This window comes from Micromys minutus (genome assembly GCF_963924665.1).
Source record: "Micromys minutus genome assembly, chromosome: 6".
Lineage (NCBI taxonomy): Eukaryota > Metazoa > Chordata > Mammalia > Rodentia > Muridae > Micromys > Micromys minutus.
The window spans coordinates 34,252,296-34,276,907 of NC_137975.1; positions in this window are offsets into that span (position 1 = coordinate 34,252,296).

Sequence of the window (24,612 nt, forward strand, 5' to 3'; positions counted from 1 at the left end):
AAGCTGGGTCGTCTGTTTCTAACTGTGGTGAAGTAGTTAGTATTTTTGTCATTGTGTGTTTTGTAGATCTTAAAACTGAATTTTATCTTACACTGATATGATTTTTAAAGGCCAGTCATTTAGAAAGACTGATACAATTTCTGATGGTTTACATTGCTATCTGTAAGACAACAGCCTGATTATATTTTAGCAAACTTTCTTCAGTTGGGATTATTTGTTTATATATTGTAGAATTATTCTAGAAAGGTCTGGAAATTTTTGCTTCAAAACAAAATTGGAAGTTAAATACATAAATCTTGAGAGTTTTTCTGGTTTCCAAAATACTGCTCTGTGTATTCATTGGAAATTAAGGGCTTAACAGTTTGTTACCTTAAAAAAAGCAGTGGAGATAGATGTTTATCCCATGTCCATTTGAACATATATCCCAGATCCACAGTTTCCAGGATCTTTGTCTTTCAAAAGTTGTTTCTAACTTCTTCCAAATTAAACTTGAAAGGAAAAAATTTGAAACTTATTATTAAAAAACATGTCATCCAAGCACATTTTTAAAAATTGATACATGGCTGTTTTTTTTTTTTAACATTTTATGTGAAACAATGTAATTTCTTTTATAAGGTAACTTGCATACTATTTTCTAGCTTCAGTTTGACCCAGATTTAATTCATTTAAATTAACGTACAAAGTGGTAGTTTATATTTTTGGTATTTTCATACATAATTTGTTTTTGACCCTCTTCCTTTCTGTTCATTCTTGTACTTTCTCATATTTCTCATAAAACATATTTGATCACCGAACTTCCTCAAAACCAGTTCTGTTTTGTGGTCTCTTTCTAATTTCATGATTTACTCTTTTTTTTTCAATTTTATTGAATATTCTGTGTATTTACATTTCAGATATTATACCCCTACCCCCCCCCCAGCCCTCCTTCCTCCCCCTCAACTTGCTTCCATGAAGGTGCTCCCTCTCCCAATCACCCTCTCCACTTCAGTGCCTTGGCTGGTTGATGATGTTCTTCCCATAAGGTTGCAAACCCTTTCAGCTATTTCAGTCTCTTCTCTAGCTCTTTCATTGGGGTCCCCGTGTTCAGTCTAATGTTTAGCTGCAGCATCCTCCTCTGTATCTGTGTGACTCTGGGAGAGCCTCTGAGGAGACATTCATTCATATGTGATTCCTGCCAGTAAGTACTTCTAGGCGTCAGCAGAGAGCAGCAGCAGTCCACATGCAGACCAGTAGCACTGCCTGCCTCTGTTCTCTCTGTGGGGACATTTGCATTGGAGTGAGATGGAATCTCAAAGTAGTTTGCATTTGCAGTTTCCTGGTGGCTAAAGATGTTGAGTACTTCTAAAAATACCTGTTAGTCATTTTCATTTTTTTAAAACATTGATTCATTTACAAATTAATTTTTAAGAATTATTTTAAATCATCAGATAGTGGTATTCAATGATTAAGAGCTAACAAAGTTTTGGTGCAAAATTGATATATTATTTTCAAAGATAGTATCACATAGCCTTTCAGTTTTTTTTTGTTTGTTTTTTTGTTTTGTTTGTTTTGTGAGGAAGTGGGCTTCACCCTTACAATTATGGAGTGTTTCAAAGCTGTGATATTATTTAAAATAGTTTTCTGTGTGTTGTATTAGGTTCATGTTGGTTTAACTTGTTTGAGCTAATTTTTTAAATATATTTTTATCCTTTGGAAATTTTACACATGATTGCAAAGTATTTTTCATCATACCTACCCCTCCACACTCCAGTTCCCTCCTAAATTGTCTTTCTCTCTATCCATCTCTCCATTCCCTGCCCCTCCGTTCTTTTTAATAACCCACTGAACCTGTGAGCACACCAAGAGCCCTTGGAGAAAATTGACTACCCTTTCTCCCAGCAACCACGGACTGCCAGTAATTCCTCAGCTGGGAGTGGGCCTCTTGTGCCCCTCCCACCCCGTTCTGGAGTTTTGCCAGGCTTGATCTTACCAGGTGAGTACAACCATTCTGTCCAGAAGACACTTACACAGCTGCCTTCTCTGACCTTTGGCTCTTCACTGTTGCTGTACCATCATCCTTTGCATTCTCTGAGCATTGTGGGAGAAACTACAATGCAATGTCCCATTTATGGCTGAGTACTGTACTGTGCCTAGCTTTTATAAAGTTGTACATTGCTTACTATGGAAAGGAGTAGCCACTAATCAAGTAAATGAATAGAATACAAGAGATGATAAAATAGATTCATACTTATCCCTTGGTTTTTGACAAAAGTGGCAAAGCAAACGGAAGGATTTTCAGGGGATGGACAGAGTAACTGAACTTTCATATTAAAGAAAATGATCTGTGACCCTACTATAGCTCCCAGAAATGAAATTGAGCTTAGTCATAGGCCCACATAATAACTAAAAAGCACAAATGATTTTTTGTTTTTGCAAACTCATATGTGAATATCTTTGTGAGTTGGAAATTGTCACAGGTTTCTTAAGTCACCGAAAAAGCAATAACCATAACAAGATAAAATTAGAGTTTACTAAGTAAAATTTTGTCATTAAGGGATATAGTTAAGAGCTATTTGTTGTATGCTCTCTCTGCATTATAGAGTTATAATACATATTACTTTTGAAATTGATAGTATACAATTTCTCATTTTATATTTTTAATAACTTGTAGGACTCAGGCCATGCTAGCTGTTATAGAGGGAGTGACGAATATGAATGAGAGTTTGGAAGCTCCCATTCTTTCCTTATACAACTATTGAGAGGCTCGGAGGAGTAAACTCAACTCTGTCTCCAGAATTGACTCTCAGCAAAGCGCAGTGGCCTCACAGGATGTTTTCCTTCAGCATCAATGATAGTATCATTGGAGATAGTGAAGTCAGAACATGCTCTTGTATTCTAAGAACAAGGAATCTGCTGATACACAACTGGAATCTTAAGCAAGAAAAAGTGACACCACCCAAGAACAGCTAGGTAATGGGGCAGTTTCTGTTTCATTTTTGCCTAGTACTTTTGTTCTTTCCTGATATATTCTCAATTGTAATTTATTCAGCCTGTTAGAAATCATGCATATATTCATAAATGTTGGAGATACATGGAAGTAAACAAGGAAAAGTTGCCATTGTTTCAGGATAAATAACTGAGATGGCATATATGTGTCAAATAATTGAAAGAAATGCATTTGAGACAGCAGTGCAGACCACTGTGAGTGTGAGAGGCCCTCGAAGAAGTGGTCATTTAAGCGGAGACATAAATGAGATTTTCTTCTCTTTCTACTTAAACAGCACTGTGGAAATGAATTGTATATAGGCATAGCCTGTGTACCTCCTATACACAGCTAGTTTGTTATGATTCAGATTTCTAATATATAATGATGTTTGATAGTTAAAAGGTATATGAAGGTAGATCTGAGTTGTTAGTATCAAAATCAGTTAAATAAGCAGGAAAAGATGCATCTCTAGGCACTGTGCCTTTTATAATAGATTTCTCAAGCTATTCCTTCTCATTTGTGAGACAGTCCTGTGGATCCCAGGCTGGCCTTGAACTGACTTTGTAGCCAAGGCTAGCTTTGAATTTGGTCTTTCTGCTTCTACCTCCCAAATGTGGGATTAGGGACACACCTCACAATGCCTGTCTCAGTAGTAGTAGTCATAGAAGAAAATCTGATACAGGTGTGGTTTTTACAAATAATTTGAACTTGTCATTATTAGAGGCAGAAATAGAACACTGAAAAAAATGCAATTACTAGAAAAAATCTGATAGAATTACTTGAGAATAGAGACGAAGACTTCCCAAGAAATAAAACAGAAATACTTTTTTTTATTGAACAACTTTATTTTAAAAAACAAAGATAAATGTACAGATTTTAAGCATTTTTGCATAAAAGTATATGGATACATTTTTGTCAGTGCTTGGTTTTTTTTAAAGGTTTGATGGTGTGCATTAAGATCTTACTAGTTAAAATGAGCATAAAGTATATGTACAAGATGTAACCTGGAATTAGTCAAAGTTTTCTTGGTGTGTAAAGATTAAGCATAATGATTTTTCATTTTCTTTCTTTTTTTTTTTTTTCCCTTTCTTGAACTTCACTCAGTCTGTGAGTTGTTTCTTGGGTTTTCTGGGGTTAGTATCTCATTATCAGTGACTACATATTATTTCTGTTCTTTTGTGACTGGGTTACTTCACTCAGGATGATATTCTCTAGATGCATTCATTTTCTTAAGAATTTCATAAAGTCATTGTTTTTGATAGCTGAGTAGTACTCCATTGTGTAAACATACCACAATTTTTGTATCCATTCATCTACTGAAGGACATCTGTGTTCTTTCCAGGTTCTGGCTATTATAAATAGGGCTGCTATGAACATTGTGGTGCATGTATCTTTGTTGTATGTTGGAGCTTCTCAAAACAGAAATACTTAAAAATATAAAAGTAATTGTTTACATTAGCATATGCCAAATAACCTAAGAATCAAGTCAATTGAATTTTGCCACATGTTTAATACATAATGTGGAAAATATTGATGTGAAATGTATAGAAAACACACAGCAAATAGGGAAATTTTTTTTTAATTGGCAAAAGATAAGAGCAAACAATTTGCAGGGCAATTCAAGTGGTTGTTAACATGCACAGTCACAGAGAAAATAGAAGCATTTAAAGAAATGCATTTCCTGCCTGCGTTCTCTCCTCCTATTCCCTGTTCCTCCTGCAGTTTCACGCTTGATCTCTTGACACTCGTGTGTGCCTCCCTCCTGCACATACCCCAGTCACTCCTGTCTTAGAAGGGTTTGTTGCTCTGTAGCCCAATCTGCGCCTAACTGAAGATGCTTTAGAGACATATCGTATAGTGAAGTACTCCTGAGAGAACGCTGGATGACCTTGACTGAGTTAACTACGGCTTATGGAATAGAGGTGGTAACCATGTGAGCTCTGGGATCCAGTAGCTCCTTGAAGACTGATGATTGTAATGATTAGCAGGTAATAAGCTCTCCAGGATGGGCTTCCTAGGTAGTGTCTCCTAGTAAGGTTACCAAGGACTGAGAACTGACCTTTCAGCTTTTGATTTAGTTTACAATTGCAACTGCCAGCCAGCCAAACATTCCTGTCAGCTTATCAGTATTCTTTCCCTGGGAGATAAACTTACCAGTGAAACCAGACTAAGAGCAGAAGGTTGGGTGAGTCTACACTTCCCCAATGGAAATGATTTGGCTTTAACAGAGGCTGCCTGTGATAGATACCTCATTCCATGTTGTCTCATAATGGACACTAACCAATGCCTCCCACTCCTGCTCTCCTATACATGCCTTTATTGAAATGTCTTGGTGTCCTTCAAGTGCACATCCAAAAAGGAGGTGACTGTTCTATTTATTTATTTATTTATTTATTTATTTATTTAGTGTATGTGAGTACACTGTCGCTGTCTTCAGACACACCAGAAGAGGGCCTTGGATCTCCGTTGCAAATAGTTGTGAGCCACCATGTGGTCTCTAGGAATTGAACTCAGAGCAGTCAGTGCTCTTAACCGCTGAGCCATCGCTCCAGCCCAGGGAGGTGACTGTTTTTTAAATTTTCATAATTTCTACTTTCATGACTGATATTTTCTCAAATGATGTAGTTTAAAAAAATACACAGTGTTTAAAACTACTTTCATCTGGTATTTTGTGTCATCAGGAGAGGCCTTGAGCTAGTTTTTCTTTCTTTTTTTCTTTTAAAATTAACTCTAGTTCGGAGTACTAACCTGTACCCAGTGTAACTTTTAAGTGTAAGAAATTAGCCTCTTCAGGTATAAATTGAGTTTACTTCCTGGCTTTCCTGGACAGATGTGAACAAGTGTCAGGTTGCCCCAAATAGGGGATCAGTAACAGACGGTGAAATGACTCTACTCTAGCCCAGCTTAGCTAGCCTGCAAGGTTTATTTTGATGTGGGAGGTTACAGGAGAATTAGTGATCAGGTAGCCACGACACTGAAAGCTTCACCCCTCTCACGAACTTATGAAAACTCTGTTCTTGGAGCTCCCTGAACAACTTGCAGTCATCTCTGCTAGTCTATATTACCTTAGCAGCAATTTGTTTTATGTAATCTTTAGGTGGGGGCCTTAGAAATATTTCTTACATTTATTTGAAATTTTTTGAGATATCATCAATGAGTACTATATTTACAATATTTCTGTCACACTCTGCCCCCTCCCAATTCCTTCTGTGCTCTAACCTCCCACAGTGGGCTGGGTCTTTCACCATCAACTAGAGGTCAAACATATTAACAGGCTATTCCAATCAAGGCAATGTATTTAAAGGTGTTCTGTGTTTCTGTGCCTTGTTTCCTTATAATTGCGTCTAAATATAAGAGTGGAGACTTAATAAAACGTGGAAAAAACTAGTTCCTGGTTAATTTTAATTGTCAACTTAATACAACCTAAAATCACCTAGGAAGAGATCCTCAAACAAGGAATTACTTTAATCAGGTTGGCTTATGAATATATCTTTGGGAAATTGTCTTGATTGTTAATTTGTATGAGAAGATCCAGCCCACTGTGGGTGGCACCATTTCTTAGGCTAGACCTTGATCTGTGTAAGAGTGAAGAAAGCTAGTGAGCAAGCAGGCAGTATTAGTTTTTTTTTTTTTTTCTTAATCTCTCTATTCTTGGCTGTTGATGTGGTATGATCAGCTGTCTCAGTCTCTTGCCTTAATTTTCCCCAAATGATTCATGGTGACCTAGAATTGTATGCCAAATAAGCTCTTCCTCCACTCAGTTACTTTTTGCCAGGGTGTTTTATCACAGCAACAGATATGAATGTAGGGCATCACCTTTTGCAAGAGATTATCTCTGTATTTGAGAATTTCTATTTTCTCTCTGTTAATAACAACATATGCTTATAAATGTAACAGTTGTCTTGAAGAAGTTGGTTTTCTTTATGGTTTTTAACTTTCAGAGTGATATAAAGAGGTTGGGGACATAGCTCAGAGTTAGAGAGCTTGTCTGGCATGCATGTGCCCCTAGCACCATCACAGATGCACAAAAGCATCATTGGAACAAACATGTCCCAAATGGTATATAGTAATTTCTATACAGAACCATTCATCTACTTTTGTCTCTCTTTTCCTTTTCTGTTTTCTTCACTTTTTATTGGTTCTTTTTGAATTTCACATCATGCACCCTAATCTCACTCATCTTCCTGTCCCTTCGATCTTGCAGCCTTCTACCCCAAAGAAAACAAACGAAACACCCCAATCATGTTCCCTGGGAGCTGTGGTATGTCACTGTGTGTCACAAGCTGTACCTGTTCGCCTAAACAACTTCACTTACAAATACTCATGGTGATGAATCACGGTGTGCTCAGGGCTTGTACTACACTCTCAGTACTGGATCCTCACATAGCCTGTTACTGCTTGTGTCATGGGGATCCTGCAGCTGCCATCTATAGCACCACACCCTTCCTGTGCTCCAGCAGTCGGTGGATGGGATAGGTGTTGGGGTGAGTGAATCAATGCAAAGCCCCAAGTTATGCAGCGTATCAGTTCTGCACCTGCACCACCAGGGGGAGCGCTCTCAAGTGCTGCAGCCAAAGAAAGATGGGCCAGCTCTGTACAGCCCTAGGACATTAACATGTCCTCTGGCAGCAGGGACTTCTACATGGCTTTGGTGAAAACACAGGCCCCTGGTGCTGCATGGCTACAGAACAGACATGGCTTTCAGTGGCAGTACAGGCTGGGATATCACCATGGCTTCAGGTGACATCTCAGGTCACTCATTATCAGGCTGTTCCTTGTCACCCTCATCTCTCCAGTTCTGCCTCTTTTCACAGTGCACAAACCCTTCATCTTCTCTTTCTTGTCTCTGTATCACAACCTTGCTTATAGTAGAGGTGCCCACCCACTGTCGGTAGGTCGCATGGCAGCCTGCCCACACCAGGAGACAGCCGGACCTTTTTTTTTTTTTTTGAGACAGAGTCTTACTCTTTGTAGCTCATACAGACCTGGGCTCACTGTATAGCCCAGGCTGGCTTTGACCTCCCAGCAATTCTCCTGCCTCAGAGTCCCAGTTGCTGGGATCACTATAGTCATGAGTCACCATGCCAAGCTTTTACATATAACCTTAAAAGCTTCTTTCAAAATTTTCTCACTAAAAAAAGGAAATCAAATCCTTTCTGGATATGTCGTTAAATACGTGTAGACAATTCTAAGGGCTGTCGTTAGAGTTAACACTAGTTTTTTGAATTAACATAGCATGTGAGACTCAATAGATGTTAAGGTAGAGGAAGTCACAAGGCTATCCTCACAGCAGAAAAAGACATGAAGCTGCGGTGCAGCAATTTCTCCTTCATTTCTTTCATCCCGTCGGTTGTCTTAGCTACCCAGCGTGAAGACTGTGTTCCTAAACTCCCTTTGGAGCCTATATGTGGAACCTGTGGCATTGCAATACTCAATACAGTGTGACTTCTAGAGGGACAGCGTCCAGTATAAATAGCTTTCCTATGCCTGGGACAGACCAGCACACAAGAGGCGCTTTCCCTAGTAAGCACAGATAATGTTCCTGTAGTTTGAACAAATGTTTATGAGAATCAGTTCTACTCAAAGCACCATTTATAGCGATATTTTGTGACCACACTGTAAACATTACTATGAAGGTTTTTTTTCTTTCTTTCTTTTTTGAGTGTGTATAAACGGCTTATCTGATAAAGGAGGGAAGAGAGAAGTGACAGGGACATTTTCTACATTTCAGTTTGGACTCAAGATAGGCATTAAGTAAAATCATGTCTTCTAAGTTTTATTAACATTCAAAGCTAGTGATGGGTGTCTCATCAACTTGAAAATTAAATAAGATTGCATTGTGAAAGGTGAAATGAAAAGTCAACATATGTTTATGTACTCACTGGTAAGCAGGTACTAGCCCCAAAAGCTCGGAATACCCAAGAAACAATTCACAGAAATTATGAAGCTCAAAGAGAGGGAAGGACAGAAGGTGGGTGCTTCGGTCCTTTTTAGAAGGGAGAACAAAACATCCATGGGAGGAAATAATGGGACAAATAGAGGAGCAGGGATTGGAGAAAAGATCATCCAGAGACTGTCTCACCTGGGGATCCACCCCATATGCAGCCACTAAACCCAAGCACTATTGCAGATGCCACCTAGTGCTTATTGGCAGGAATCTGATATGGATGCCTCCTCAGCGGCTCTGCCAGGGGCCATCCTGATACAGAGGAGGATGCTTGCAAGCTAACCATCAGACTGAATAAAGGAACCCCAATGAGGGAGCCAGAGAAAGTACTGAAGGAGCTGAAAGGGCCTGCAACCCCATGGGAAAAACAAAATTATCAACTAACCAAACCCACCACAGCTCCCAGGGACTAAAACACCAACCAATGAGTTCACATGAAGAGACCCACGGCTCCAGGTGCACATGCATCAAGGATGGCATTCTCTGGCATCAATGTGGGGGAGGCCTTTGGTCCAGGCCTTTCCCAGTGTAGGGGAACACCAAGGTGCTGAGGTGGGAGAGGGTGGCTGGGAGAGGGAGCACCTTCATGAAGGCAATGGGAGGGGGAAGGGGGATGAGACTAAAGAAAAGTCAACATATGAAGACAGAGTATAAATATAGAAAGGAGTATAGAGAATTGTATGACTCGTAGGCAGTTTGGACAGGACCATAACCCAGAATGGAAAACTTCTGTGGAAAGGAGGACTGCTTAGTGTGGCATCCATATGGACTCAAACTGAGTTTTCTTCAAGTATATATATTCCTCCTAATTCACCCCTGATCTAGTAAGGATCACTTACCCAGACTAACAGCAATGTGACACCCATTTAAGGAGGTCAGTCATTTCTCTTCTATGGCTGATGGCCAAGAGAGGACAAAACCCAAGCTCTATTCAGGTTTCCAAGTTTGTAAATATAAGCTTAAATTTCTTCTTAAAAATTAGAGTCCCAACTAAATTATGTGTCCATGTGTAGAATTAATTTGCTTAGTCTCCACTGAGCAACACTGGCTTAACCTAATCAAATATATTCATATATGTGGACAGTTTTAAACATCTAGAAGTTATTTTGAGAGAGACTTACTATGCAACTCCAATAGGCCTCAAAGTGGTGACCTTCCTGACTCGGCTTCACAAATGCTGGGATTATATAGGCTTTTTAGGCTAGTGGCACCACACCTGGTTTCTTGTATATTTAAAGGATGTTTGTGTTCTTCATTAGGTAAGTGTCTATCGTGAGCTTATGTTTATTAGCGTGCTTCTGAACTCTTACATGGTCAGTATGAGCCTAATGGGAGCTACCTGGTTGTAGCTCTGGGCTGCTGTTCCCTGGATCAGTTCCTGACTAATGTATTGTAATTACCAGGGACTTAGTTTCTGCCTATACAGTGGTACAAATAATAGATACCATCTTTATGGTCATGCCTTTTGCTGTCTAGTAAACCAGAAGATACTCAAATACATAAATGACGAACTGTCCCTAGGGAGATGGCTCAGTGAGTTAAGTGCTTGCTGGGCAGGCTGTAGGACCTCAGTTTGGATCTCCAGCATGAGTATAAAAGGCTCGTATGTGTCAGAGACAAGTGGATCCCCAGAGCTCACTGCACAGCCAGTCTAACCCATCAGTGGGCTGCAGGTTCAATGAAAGACCCTGTCTCAAAAGCTGAAGCATCATATGGCAGAACAAGAAGTGCAGTGCTTGCACCACACACGTTCACATGAGCACAGAGGGCTTAGTAAGAAGGCATTGAGTCTATTGAAGAATTCAAGGAAACCCTGGAAGAGGGGACATGATCTACCTAAGGGAGAATCTGAGCTGAGGTCTGAAAAATACAGGTGTTGTGTAGACATAGCCACAGGTTTACAGGGAGAGACATTTTCTAGACAAAGCTATGAGTGAACAGAATATCTCTGTCTGCACCAGCCTCAGAAATACTCATTTCTCTGTAAAATCACTTGAGAAATTATGTTTTAAGACTTTTAAAACAGTTTAAGTAGAACAATAACAAGTTCTTGTCAGTTTGTTTTGATCAACATTGGCATAAATAGGCTTGTATATAATAATACAATATTTTTTTCTAAGGAATAATTTGACAGTTTTTTTCATTTCTTTTACATATGGATCTGTTTAGTTTTTTTTATTTTAGGTCATATTTGATAAAACATAGTTTTAAAAATTCTGCCATTTTATTAATATTTTATATCTTTAAATAGAGGAATAGACACATTGCTATAATTATTTTTCTTCTTTATAATTTTTACTCACCTCTTAGTTATTTAATTATTTGCTTATTCCACATTTTAATGTGATTTTTATCAGTTATAATTTTACATTTTCTAATTTATTGATTTTATCATTTAAAATATTAACTATTTCAATTTTTAAAAATTTAGTATTTATTAGTAATATAATTACTAATATATTTAAGATTTAGGATTTCATATTAAGTATGATCTTAGCTCCATCTTATATATTTTTGTATGTAATATGCTTTTTGATTTTTTATATGTATTGATTAATTTTCTGATTAAAAGCTATTTAATAATTCCCTTTTAATTTAATTTAATTAGGCATCTGTATTTCATATTTATTTATTTTCCTTAGATCATTATAAGAAAAAAAATTGAACTTGATCTTTATCCAATTTGTGTTTTGTGTTTGTTCAGAATTCCCTCCATGTTCCTGGAATGTTGTTATGGCATTGTGGGTTGGTTGTTGATCTGAAGGCTAAGAATGCAGGGCTAGAAGTTAGAAAGAACTAGTTGCTCTCTCAACCCTGGAATGGTCTACCTCTGAAAAACCCTAATGTTGTAGTAAATATTAAAAAATATAAAATGGTTTATCTCTTTATCAGTCCCAAGGTCTCACTCCTCAGGCCTGGTTTTAGTTCGGAGCTGTGCACACCTCTGTCACCGAGTCCGGGCTGCCACCTGGATCTCACTCCGTTCATACAACTTCCTTCCTTGGTGGTTTTCTACCACCTGTTCTGTCTCCATCCTGGGGTGTTTCTCTACCCCAAAATCCAACATAAATACAACTCTACAGCTCAATAGCTTTTTTTTTATACAGGTTTATATATTCAACTCTCAATGCAAAAACCGTCTCTACAGAACAAGATTGCATCTAATAGAAAAAGATACAAACTGCCCTTCTATATGACGTATTAGACCTATAAAATCCTTAATGTTCATAGCTTTTTAACACCAATCAATCCCACCTGCGTCCAGCTGGTCCTTGGGAACCTCCTTGTTGTGACCTTCACCCTTTGTCCTCTGACCTCCTCAGACCTCTCCCCTGTCCTCCTCCCCCAGCCCACCCAGTCACTGGCTTTCCTTTATTTTACTAATGAAAATGGGAAGGTTGAGATGAAGTCACCTCTGGAGTAGTGACTGGGCAGCCCTTCTTGGGGAGGTGGAATTAACATTAAAATACAAACAGCTTCAGGGACAATACACCCTGATCTGCTTTTGCTGCAGTTGTTTATATGCTGCCAATTAAAAGACCCTATGACTGTCTAAGGTCTATAACTATAACAATTTTTTTTTTCTTGAGACAGGGCCTCATTATATACCTCTGGCTAGCATGGAACTCTCTGTAGATGAGGCTGGCCTTGAACTCATAGAGATCTGCCTTTCCCTACCTCTCAACTGCTGGGATCAGAGGCATATGCCATCAAGCCCAGCTGTAACAAATTCTTGAAATAATCAACTTGCAAAGAAGAAACCGTTTGTTTTACGCTAGAATTTTAGACATTTAAGTCTATGACTCTTTGTGCCCTTAGGGACCATGGTGAGGCAGCATATCATTGTGGACTGTCAGGTTAAAAAACTCAGTGCATGATCAGACAAACAGAAATAGGAAGCGTTTGGAATCCCTTTATCCCCTTGGAGAGTATGACCCCAATTATCTAAAAATCTCCCTTTCATTTCTATCTATCAATAACCTCACTCTGGGCAATAAGCCTAGAACACATAGATCTTTGGAGGAACATCTATTTTAATCCTAGCAGTCCTTTTATAACCAAAATTTGTTTAGGTTTTTTATTTTTAAATTGTGTATATGTGTGTGTGTGGTTGCATGCATGTGAGTGCCAGTGCGTCTGTAGGTTAGAGATGATGGTTTCTCTGGAGCTGGATTGTTGGTTGTGAGTTACTATGTGAATGCTGGGAACCAAATTAAGGTCCTCTGTAGGGAAGTATGTGCTTGGAACTTTGAGATAGTTCTTCATCCCTGTGATTAAAATAATTCTTTGGCTGAAATAGCCATTTTGTGTTAATTTCTTTCTCTCATTCTGCTAAAGGAATGGATTGCTTACATTCCTAGATTTTGCCTACAGTTGTGTCTAAAGTAGAGAAATGGAGAACCTTAGCAGTCAGGAACCAGGTTCTACCAGGATTCTACCCCCACGTTCATTTGTATCCAACTCTCATTTCAGTACTTTGTCTGCTTACTTAGTTTTCTGAGATAGAAAGCCTACACTTTTCAAGGCATTCTACACCAGGGTAGTGCATTCACCTTAGCAATGACATCAGTTTGTAGGGCTTCACCTTTTCAAACATACTCTGCCTGTAAATAATGATTTTCCACTACTCTGTCAAATTAATTTATGGGTTGCTTGGTTACAAAAAGATGGAGTAATGAAGAAACAGCTGGCTAGTGTGTTGGGAAGGAAGTAGGGGAAAGCAAATACTGAAATTAGTGGTTGACCTCATGGGCTCCAGATCCATCCCAAAGTGGTAGATTAGGACTTTGGCTATTTTTGGGGATGCTGAACCTAGGTATCAAGAATAATACAGTTGGGGGAAAATGAGCATTTCTCTTGTTTGTCTTGGTTTTGTTTGTCTTGGTTTTTGTTGTTTTTTAATTTTAGGTCATCTCTGTTTAAGTGAATGATCAGGGTTATCAAGAGTTAAGGCTGAAAAAAAAAAGAGTTAAGGCTGGTTTCTGTTTAGACTTATGTATGATAAGAATCAAATCCTCCAAATATGTGATATATTTACAGAGGACCACAAGACACCTTGGTCAAGAGGCTAATAGCCTCTCTTGTGGATCCTCAAAGCTATTTACAAACATGTTTTTGCATAAAGTCATAGAGCAAGATTGAAAAATGTGTAACATAACTACGTATATGTTCCCATCTCCTTTGCCCATTTTCTTCTCCCCACCTTGGTGACTGGTCCATTGATGTCTTCATCTGTTTCAGCTTGGTGACGTTCTTCCAAATAGTTGAAAGATGACTGAATTGTTCTGTGACTCATGCATCTCAGCTTTACCTGTCCTTCCCACAGTGTCCTTAGGACCATTCTGTTATCCTCTCACAATCTGCCCACACATAGGGTGAGACATTTTGAGAGTCATAGTAGCCTATTTCCCATTGAGCATGGAAGCACAACTTCCTATCAGTAAATACACTGCTCCAAACTGTGCCCAGGAAGAATACAGTTCCTGTGCAAGCCAGGGAGCAAATGATGAATGAAATGCTTTGTTTCACTTGTCATCTGTTTTCCCAAGCTCCATCCACACATCCATACTAAATGATCACCTACATGCAGCTCTCTCCCACACACAGCACTAGCAGAGCAAGATGTGTACTTCTGTTAGGGTAAGATAGAGGAAATTCTGCATCTTTAAAAGAAAATACTATTGCTTCTTCTCAACTGATGCTCTGTTGTGTTCGTTAATCTTCTCTGTTCTCAGAGGTTTAACTCACTCATCTAGTTAGATGATTCCCAAGGTCTAGTTTCTCTCCTAAGTTCCTGTCTGACTACCTACTGAACTTCATCTAGATATTCTTCTGTAATCTCAAGTGTGTCATGGCCCAAAATACGCTTGCACATCTTTCCTACTGACATACGTGTTCCGTTCCTGGCAAGTAGTCACCTCAGATGAAATGTAGTCATCTTTGAGTAGTCCTTTACGTTCTCCTCCTCCACTCTGTGGCTGCCCTGTGGAGTGAGTTCCCCTATGTAATGACTCATCGGCCACCTTCTTTGCATTTCCACGGCCACCACCCTAAACTGGTAGAGCCATAGTAACACTGTAAGGTTGCCATCTCCCACAGGCATTCATCAAGCCAAATCTGTACCGAATGCATTTGCTGAAAGTGATTTAAAACAATGTTCTTTATGTTTCTGATTTACTGTTTCTTAAGGAAGTGGAATAAGTGGAAATGGTTTACTCTTAGTCCAACTAAAAGTTTTTAATTCTCTCTCTTCTTGCACTTGTTCCCTGTGGCTTATTTTATTCTATTTGACTGGCTTCCCTAGTCACAGAACTTCTCTTCATGTCCATTTGACATTTGGGATGCTCTTGAACACACCAAATAAGCCTCATGCAGTGTACATGGCAACAGCATCTCTACCACTTAGATACAGCTCCCCCTTCGAGCTATTTGCTGCCCCTCTTTGTCTTGTGTATTGGGTTAGCTCCCAGAGGAACTCATTATTTTCCTTCTAAGCTTGTTCTATGCTGCAGTCCTCTGAGGAGAAGAACCATCCCCCAATTCTTCTTTCCACATTCCCTCAAATCTTTCTGCAAACCTGTATTATACCTCAGGAGCCATTTCAAATATTTTCTTTCTTATCTGCTTCCTGTCACCTCATAAACAAGCAAACAAAGACAACTGGAGGAACTATCGTTTCCTCAGGTCTTACAGTTCTTCAGCTTCTTTATGGCAGTTGGCATATTTGGTATCTTATCAAGATTCACATATGACTGTTTTCAAAGGCACAGGCCAGACTCCTAATTCATTTTACTCTTCTGTGGTCAAATCTACACAATGCATTCCTCAGAGGCCTTGCTGTTTATACAGAGTCAGTCTCCAGCCTTTTCCTATGTAGTCTGTCTTCTTGAAATCTATTTCCATCTGTGCTGAAGAGAAAAAAAGAAATAGCTGTGTTTTTTTTTTTTTTTTTTTTTTTGAGAATAGTGGTGTGTCAGTAGCAAACCAGTTACTTTCAAACAACATCTCCTGGTAATTAACAACATTGTACTATGGTTTTTTTTTTGTTTGTTTTTTGTTTTTTGGGTTTTTTCATAATAGTCTTTTGCTTCATGGTTACATGATTTTTACCATTTAAAATATTTTAAGTCTCCAATTTTGAGGAGGACTAATTCATTTATTGAATAAGCTTTTTGAATAAAGAAGTCAAAGAAAGACAAATTTGTGTCAGTTTCCCAAATCTTATGCAGGTGAGTGTTGATGCAACAGACACATCCTGCAATCATAAAAAGCTGCTTTGGATTTTATGGTTCTCAAGAGGGCGAATAACTTGCAACTGCTACTGTAGGGCATAAAATTTGAGTCCTCAGAATAGACTATGCTTATACTCTGGGGATCACACACACACACACACACACACACACACACCTTGAACAGTTGTGAGAGCTTGCTACTTTTCACCTGAGTTTGGCATCTTTAAGGTACAGCTTGAGCTAGCGCTTTCTGTGTGTTAGGAAGAGGAATGCAGAGATTTATTAGAAGAGAAATACATTTTAGATATACAGTGTAGATTATTTGTTTACTTTTTTTTTTTTTACTTAGGAAAGTATATGAGGTTATTTAGCATTACAATTCTTAATCTACACAGAAAGAAATAAAATTAAACTTGGTTAAGTGGATTTAGCTGAGTCACGCAGCTACCAAGTGAGAAAATAAAAATTTTACCTAGTCTAGCACTAACTGCAGTTTTAGTACTTGTGTAAATATTTTTGGAATCTTTTCTTTGTAAAATAATCAGTGATGTCAAAATTGTTGTGGGATATTCTCCTGAAAAGACTACTCAGAAATGGGTTTAAGCCAATAGGAAGTTTATTGGCTGGTTGGTGTCTATATTGAGTGTTCAGGATTCCAGTGTAGTCCTGAGCCTTTCTCAGAATGAGCTTTTAAGCACAAAAACCATGTCCTGGCTTGGCACACTTCAGTCAACTTGAACAGTTAGCCCGAAGCAGAACTGCCAAAGCCAACAAGCAAGGTTAGCATATTTAGCGACTTTGCCTAACTGTGGACTTTGGTGGATTCAGCCTTTGCTTTAGTATTGGCAGGTGGTGCTGTCTACTGAGCTTTACAGCCTGAGGTACTTCTGTCATGGACTCAGTTGTTTTGGGGCCTACTAAGGTCTGTGGACCTGTTACAGAGATGTCACCATTCAATAGGGTAAATTTTTTTTTCTTTCTTTTTCTTTTTTTAACTTCACAAAATACTTTATTCCAGTGGTACCAAAGCAACTTATTTATTTATTTATTTATTTTCCAGTGAGGTTGAAGTTTCTTTGTTTTTTTATTTTAATTGAACAACTTTATTTTAAGAAACTGAGATAAATGTACATATTTTAAAAACATTTTTGCATGAAAGTATATGAATACATTTTTGCAAGTACTTGATTTGTTGAAAGATTTGATAGTATGCATTAAAATCTTACTACTTACAATGAGCATAAAGTACATGTAAAACAAGATATAACCTGGAAATAGTCAAAGTTTTCTTGGTGTGTAAAGATTAAGCATAGCGATTTTTCTTTTTTTCTTTTTTCTTTTTTTGGCCTTTGTTTTTCTTGAACTTCATATAGTCTGTGAGATGTTTCTGGGGTGTTCAGAGCTTTCTGGGGTTAGTATCCAATTATCAGTGACTGCATAGTATGTCTGTTCTTTTGTGACTGGGTTACCTCACTCAGAATGATATTCTCTAGATGCATCCATTTTCGTAAGAATTTCATAAAGTCATTGTTTCTGATAGCTGAGTAGTACTCCATTGTGTAAATATACCATAATTTTTGTATCCATTCATCTACTGAAGGACATCTGGGTTCTTTCCAGCATCTGACTATTATAAATAGGGCTGCTATGAACATTGTGGTGCAGGTGTCTCTGTTGTATGTTGGAGAGTTTCTGGGGTATATGCCCAGAAGTGGAATAACTGGGTCTTTAGGTAGTACTATGTCCAATTTTCTGAGGAACTGCCAGACTGATTTCCAGAGTGGTTGTACCAGTTTACGACCCCACCAACAGTGGAGAAGTGTTCCTCTTTCTCCACATCCTCGCCAGCATCTGCTGTCATCTGAAATTTTGATCTTAGCCATTCTGACTGGTGTGAGGTGGAATCTCAGGGTTGTTTTGATTTGCATTTCCCTGATGGCTAAGGGTGTCGAGCACTTCCTTAGATGCTTCTTAGCCATTCCATATTCCTCAATTGAGAATATTTTGTTTAACCTTGTACCCCATTTTTTAATAAGGTTGTTTGATTATCTGGTGTCTAGCTTCTTGAGTTCTTTGTATACCTTGGATATTAGGCCTCTATCAGATGTGGGGTTGGTAAAGATCTTTTCCCAATCTGTTGGCTGCCATTTTGTTTTCTTGACAATGTCCTTAGCCTTACAGAAATTTTGCAGTCTCATTAAGTCCCTTTTGTCAATATTTGTCCTTAGAGCACGAGCCAATGGTGTTCTGTTCAGGAAAATTTCCCCTGTGCCTATGTGTTCTAAGGTTTTCCCTATTTTCTCTACTAATAGTCTCAGTGTACCTGATTTAATGTGGAGATCTTTGATCCACGTGCACTTGAGCTTTGTACAAGGAGATAAGAAAGGGTCTAATTTCATTCTTCTGCATGCTGAGTGCCAGTTGGACCAACACCATTTGTTGAAGAGGCTGTCCTTTTTCCATTGAATGTTTACAGCTCCTTTGTCAAAAATCAGGTGACCATATATGAGAGGGCTCATTTCTGGATCTTCTATTCTATTCCATTGATCCACATGCCTATCTCTATATCAGTACCATGCATTTTTTAACACAATTACCTTGTATAGGTTGAGGTCAGGGATGGTGATTCCCGCAGATGTTTTGTTGTTGAGGATGGTTTTCGATATTCTAGGTCTTTTGTTATTCCAGATGAAATTGCACATTGCTCTTTCCAACTGTATGAAGAATTGGTTTGGAATATTGATGGGGCCTACTAAGGTCTGTGGACCTGTTATAGAAATCTCACCATTGAATAGGCTAAAATTTTCTAGTAATGAAAACACTACTGTCAGTCTACCTAACGATAGATTTCCTTATGTTAAAAACCAACATTTGTCAATTTTAGAAACATTTAAAATTGGGGAGCAATTAAAAGTATTTTCCCAGCTTCTAAAGACCATTATATCATTTTTATTATTTCAAAAATTCAAAAACTTAAGGAAAACTTCAGAGATAACAGTGCTATCTCTTGTCATATGAATGACAAAAGTAGGATTTATTTTGCCTGAGAGAAGGACTGTTTGATTCACTTTCTCTGCTTAGGAAGCTCAAGTGCTTTGTTACAATTGTGGTCTTCACATGCAAGCTAATTACTCTTGTAATAGTTTGCTTTGCATTACTTCAATTAACATCTATAGAATTCTTAAGGAAGCCAATTTATACAAAAAGGTAACACTAAGGAAAGTCTAATCTAGTTTCCTTTGTCTTATGTAAGGAAAGAATTATTTTCCTTGAGTGATCTGGGTGAGTTTGACCAAACAAGAGGATTAATATATACTGGAGCTAAGCTTTCAAGAAATGGAAAGGGTGTGTTTTGTTGCTACAGGAAACATGGCTTCCTTGCTCTTGGTGCTATAGTTCTTCCTGTTCAAGAATTTTCTGGACAGGAAGGTGGAGTAGAATCTGAACAGATGATTCCTGAGACCTTCCACATTTCTTGATTCTTTGGTCAGTGTCTTTCTTCATCCCAACTTATCTTAGAAGTGCTCTCCTAGCGTAGGACAGAGGGTTTTGGTAACACCAGTGCAAGGATAGGCATAGCTCTCTGTTTGCTCTCTGTTAATGAGTGGCCTCTCTCACCACACACAGTGGCATAACTTCCTTTTGCCAGTAGAATACATACTATTGAGTTTTTTTTTTTTTTTGCAACAAATATTGGCAAGTAAGGTTGCAATTTGTTTTCCAGTTCATCTCACAGCTGAATTTTTTCTCACTTACCATTGTTGGGTTTCTTTTCTCAAGGACTGGGAAGCAGTTTCTAGGTCTACATATGGTCTTTTATTAGTGTAAAGATTTTACTGCTACTAATTTGATAAAAGCAAAGGTATATGAATAAAAACAAGGATTTATTATACACTATGTATGCAACCTTAGAATGTCTTAACTTTGAGTCAGTGTCCTTATTTAAACATCATAATAAGAGTAGCTGACTCACCGGGTTGCTGTTGTATGGATGAAATGAAGTATGTCATGTAAAGCAATTAGCAGAGGGCTGGAAACAGTGAGTGTGCTTAATGAACGGGAGCTGTCATTATGGTTGCTTTATATGGTTGCATTCTGATTCAGTAGGTCAGCCATGGAGGCTGAGAACCTGTGTCTTACCAAGCACCCAGTTTCTGCCTCAGACACTGTCCACTACCTTTCAATAGCAATAGACTTTAAAAATTCATAGCCATTATTATGATAGTGGATATCCTCATAGCTAGGGTTTATGTCGTGTGTGCTGTCAAAGCTGTCCTGTCCCACTAAGCTTTGTGTTTTCTAGTTCAGTGCAGAACAATTCAGTTGAAAATGGCTTTGTGTAACAGGTTCATATTTAGTCTATAGATGATGCTTGTTTGATATCTCAATTTGATTTCGATCACACATGGACTAGTTCTTGCATGAGTCTCTGACAGAAGGCCAGAAGCTAGGGCATTAATTCATGCCCAAATTGTTCTGAGGAAGAGAGTAGACTCAAAAAGAAAAAAAAAAAAAAAAAAAAACAGAGAGAAAAAATGTTCAGGAAATAAACTTGATAAACTTGAAAAATATGGGAAACACTGGACATTCATCTTCCTCTTAGACTTTACAAAATTAACCAGTTACTAAAGCGCCAAGAAGTTTCAAACAACCACAGTTTCTTAATTTGAATAAATCTAGATGTTAGCTCCTGAGGGTTCCCAATTTTATTTAACCATAAACCTATTATTACCATCTGCTAGCATTCCTGAACCTAATGTTCTGATAAACATACCAAGAAATACTGCCAAGCCACAGGAGAACCAAGACTGTTTCTCTTTGTCTGTGTGATATAAACTAAGTTCAAGAGCTGGTACATAGCAATTTTAAAAAGAAACAATTGTGTATTTGAAATTTTCAAATATAGTCCGAGGAGTGGTGGTTTATGCCTTTAATCGTGCACTTGGAAGGCAGAGGCAGGTGGATCTTTGAGTTCAAGCCTGGTCTACAGAGTGAGTCCCAGGAGAGCCAAGGCTCCACAGACAACCCTGTGTTGAAAAACAAACAAAAAATAAAACAAAAAGTTCAAATATATAGAAAAGACTAGAGAATGTATCTATTAATAGTATCTATTGAGAGTATCAACAGAATCAATAGTATCTATGAGGTTAATGAGTGTCATTTTCTTCTTCTAAGCAAGACATGAGTTACATGGAGATAAAAATGTATTTGTATAAGCCAGTGTGATAGCGATGCTTTTCAAAGCATTTCTGGAATTCTCTACTTACCAAGGAACGTGGGCATGACATTTTATAAACACATTCTACCTACCTATTGTGCATCTATTTAATTTCTATATCAAGCATTGAGCATTTGTAATAGCCCTTTGATAATTGTCCTGTTTTTACCCATAAGAAAATGGAGGATTGTAAAGGCTGAGTGACCTACGCAAGTTGAAATGAGCAACAGAAAGTAGCCATGACTTGAATATACTCTGTGCTCTTGACCAAAAGCTATCCTATGGCTTATGGTAGATTCTCAATAAAACATGCTGAATGGATGGAAGATTAAAGGATGACGGGATTAACTGCCATTGGAAAAGACAGTTTATTAGATGTCTTTAATGCCCAAGTCTTCATTTATGGCCCTGACTTTTTATTACAAACAATAATCATGTGCTAGTTTGTAGGATGTACAATTATAATTAGGATGTACTTTATGGCCATTAAATAATTTTTCAATCTGTTTCAATATTCAGAGAAGATGTGGAATTTAGAGATAACACTTCCGAGTTTGCTTCTAGTTCTTTCCTAAATGGGAATTACAGTTGTGGTCCTCCATAGTATTAAAAACATGCGAACTCCCAGGTGGGACGTGGCATAGCAGAAACAGTGACAGTCGCCCGGGTAGTTGCTCCAGACTTTCACTGTCATGACCCGGAAAGGCACTGTTGTGCCTGGATGAAAGCAAGGAACAGTGTGTGTGTGTGTGTGTGTGTGTGTGTGTGTGTGTGTGTGTGTGTGTGTGTGTGTGTGTGTGTGCTGTGTCTTCTTCACCTTGATTCAGGGGAGAAAACCTGTTCTAAAAAATTCTTTGAAGACTACAAAATTCTCTCCTAACTTGTTACAAAATAACCCTTTTTTAAAAAGTATGGGTTAAAAATATAAACAACATAAACTAGTTCTATGACTCTAGAATAAAATCAAAAGTTTTTTCTGCTGCCAGAGATTGTGTCTAGGACCTCATACACAACAGGTAAGTGCTCTGCCATGTAAGCTGGACCCCCACCAAAAGAAAATATTTTGATTATACCAATTATTTGCATTTGTGAAAAAGCAATGTGTTCCTGTTGATTTGTGTTTTTTTTTCTTCTTTTCATTGCAGAGGTAAAATAAGGTAGAGGCTTCTAATAGTCATCTTTCCATCACTATAATAAAACACCTACCTAGGCTACTTAGGAAGTAGCAACAGGTTTATTCAGCTCATACATTTGAAGGTTCAAAGTTCAAGACCAGGTAGGAACTCACTGAGTTGGCCTTTGGTGAGGGTGGTGGATGAAGTCATATGACTCCAGGAGAGCATTTCTAAGTGAAATTCATATCACAAACAGGGGGCAGGGAGTGGATAGATAGGAAAATAGAGAGAGACAGATTTCTTACAGTCCTCCTGTGGTGGTGTTTTAAAGACCTACAAAGCTCCCTTTAGGTCCTGCCTTCTAAAGGTAACGTTGTTACTACCACGCTTGGGACCATGCCTTTAACACAGGAGGCCAAGGAAACACTTAACATCGAAACTGTAACAGGAACAGAAAGGACAGTATTGATGAGGACTGTCATCAAATTCAAATGTCCAATTCTGCCGTATAAGTACTGGGTGTTATGTTATCAAAACCACTTGTGCTTTTACCCTGAGTGTCAAGTTCTTTAGTATAGTGATGATTGTCAACTATCTTTCATGGATACTGTGAAGCTAATAGTATTTCTTTAAGTGATACATACATGCCTTAAACAAGCATTTGTTCCCAGGTATTGTTTTTTTTTCTTTTTTCTTTTTTTTTTTTTTTTTTAACCAGGTAGATTTAATAACATTGATTATTTTTATTAAGTCAACCATGGGAAGCAATATTAGGTCATTTCATTTGTATTTCCAGTCAGAGGAATAAGCTACCACTATAGCTGTTGACAAAGCTAAGGCTAGGCTAAGTGGAGCAAGACATGGAGAATAGTTGCTTAAAAAGGAGAAACAGAAGCCCAGCCAGACGGTTCACCAGTAAAGGTGCTTGCCAAAAACCGGGAGCCAAGTGAGTTTGATCCCCAAAACCTATGTTACAGTGGGATAAGAGAACCATCTCTGCTGGAGGTCGGGGCCCTCTCCTCCGAGCTTACACAGAAGAAATAGAAAGACTGTGGGAGTCAGAGAGGATGGGGGACCCAGGAGAACATAACGCACACAAGCTCACAGTGGCTGAAGGGGCAAGCAGGGGCCTGCATAGCTCTGCACCAGGTCCTCTGAGTGTATACTGTACCTGTTAGTCTAGTGGGGTTTCTTTGTTTGTTTGGGTTTTTTTTTTATTTTAATGGCATATTTCTGATTCTTTTGCATGTTCTTGGGACTCTTTTCTCCTGTTGGGCTTTCTTGTCCAGCCCCAGTGTGAGGGCTTTTGCCTTGTATTATTGTATTTTGTTTTGCTGTATTTGGTTGTTGCCTCTTGGAGGCCTGCTCTTTTCTGAAGGGAGCTGAAGGAATAGTAAATACTGGGAAGAGGGGCAGGTAGCCCACGGGGGGGGGGGGGGTGGGGGAGACTGGGAGGAGTGAAGGGAGAGAAAACTGGTCAGGATGTAACATATGAGTGAAGAATCTATTTTCAATTATAACAATAATAACAAATTTTAAAAGAGAGAACTAGTTCCATAACATTGTCCTCTGACCTCCACCACACACATGCTATGCCATGTGCCCTACTATTACCGAAGAATAATCATAAATAAAATAAGAACATTTAAAAAGGAAAATAAAATTCACACACACATGCGACTATTATTATTTAGGCACACCAATAATAATCTGTAATTTCCAGCAACAAAGAATGAGATGAGAGAACATTAACATTAAGTCATGGACAGACAGACAAATGACCCATATTCTAACTTACACGTGGAAGCTAAGGAGGTGATCTTACAGAAATGGTGAATTAAATAGTAAGTACTAAAGCCTGAAAGACACCGGAAAGAAGGAGAAGGGAAAAGGTGGTTAACTGGAAGAGGATGAGGTTTGCCAGGAAGAGCTTCTGTACATTGTAGAGCACGGTAGCCTAACTGCTTTCCAACAAATAACTGGCTATCCCCAAATAACTAGGACACAGGATTTTGAGTGTTCCCAACACACAGGAATGAAAAATGTCTGAGATAATATATATATATATATATGCCAGTTGCTGTGACCTGATCATTTCAAATTTATACATATATTTACATGCTGCACTGAACCTT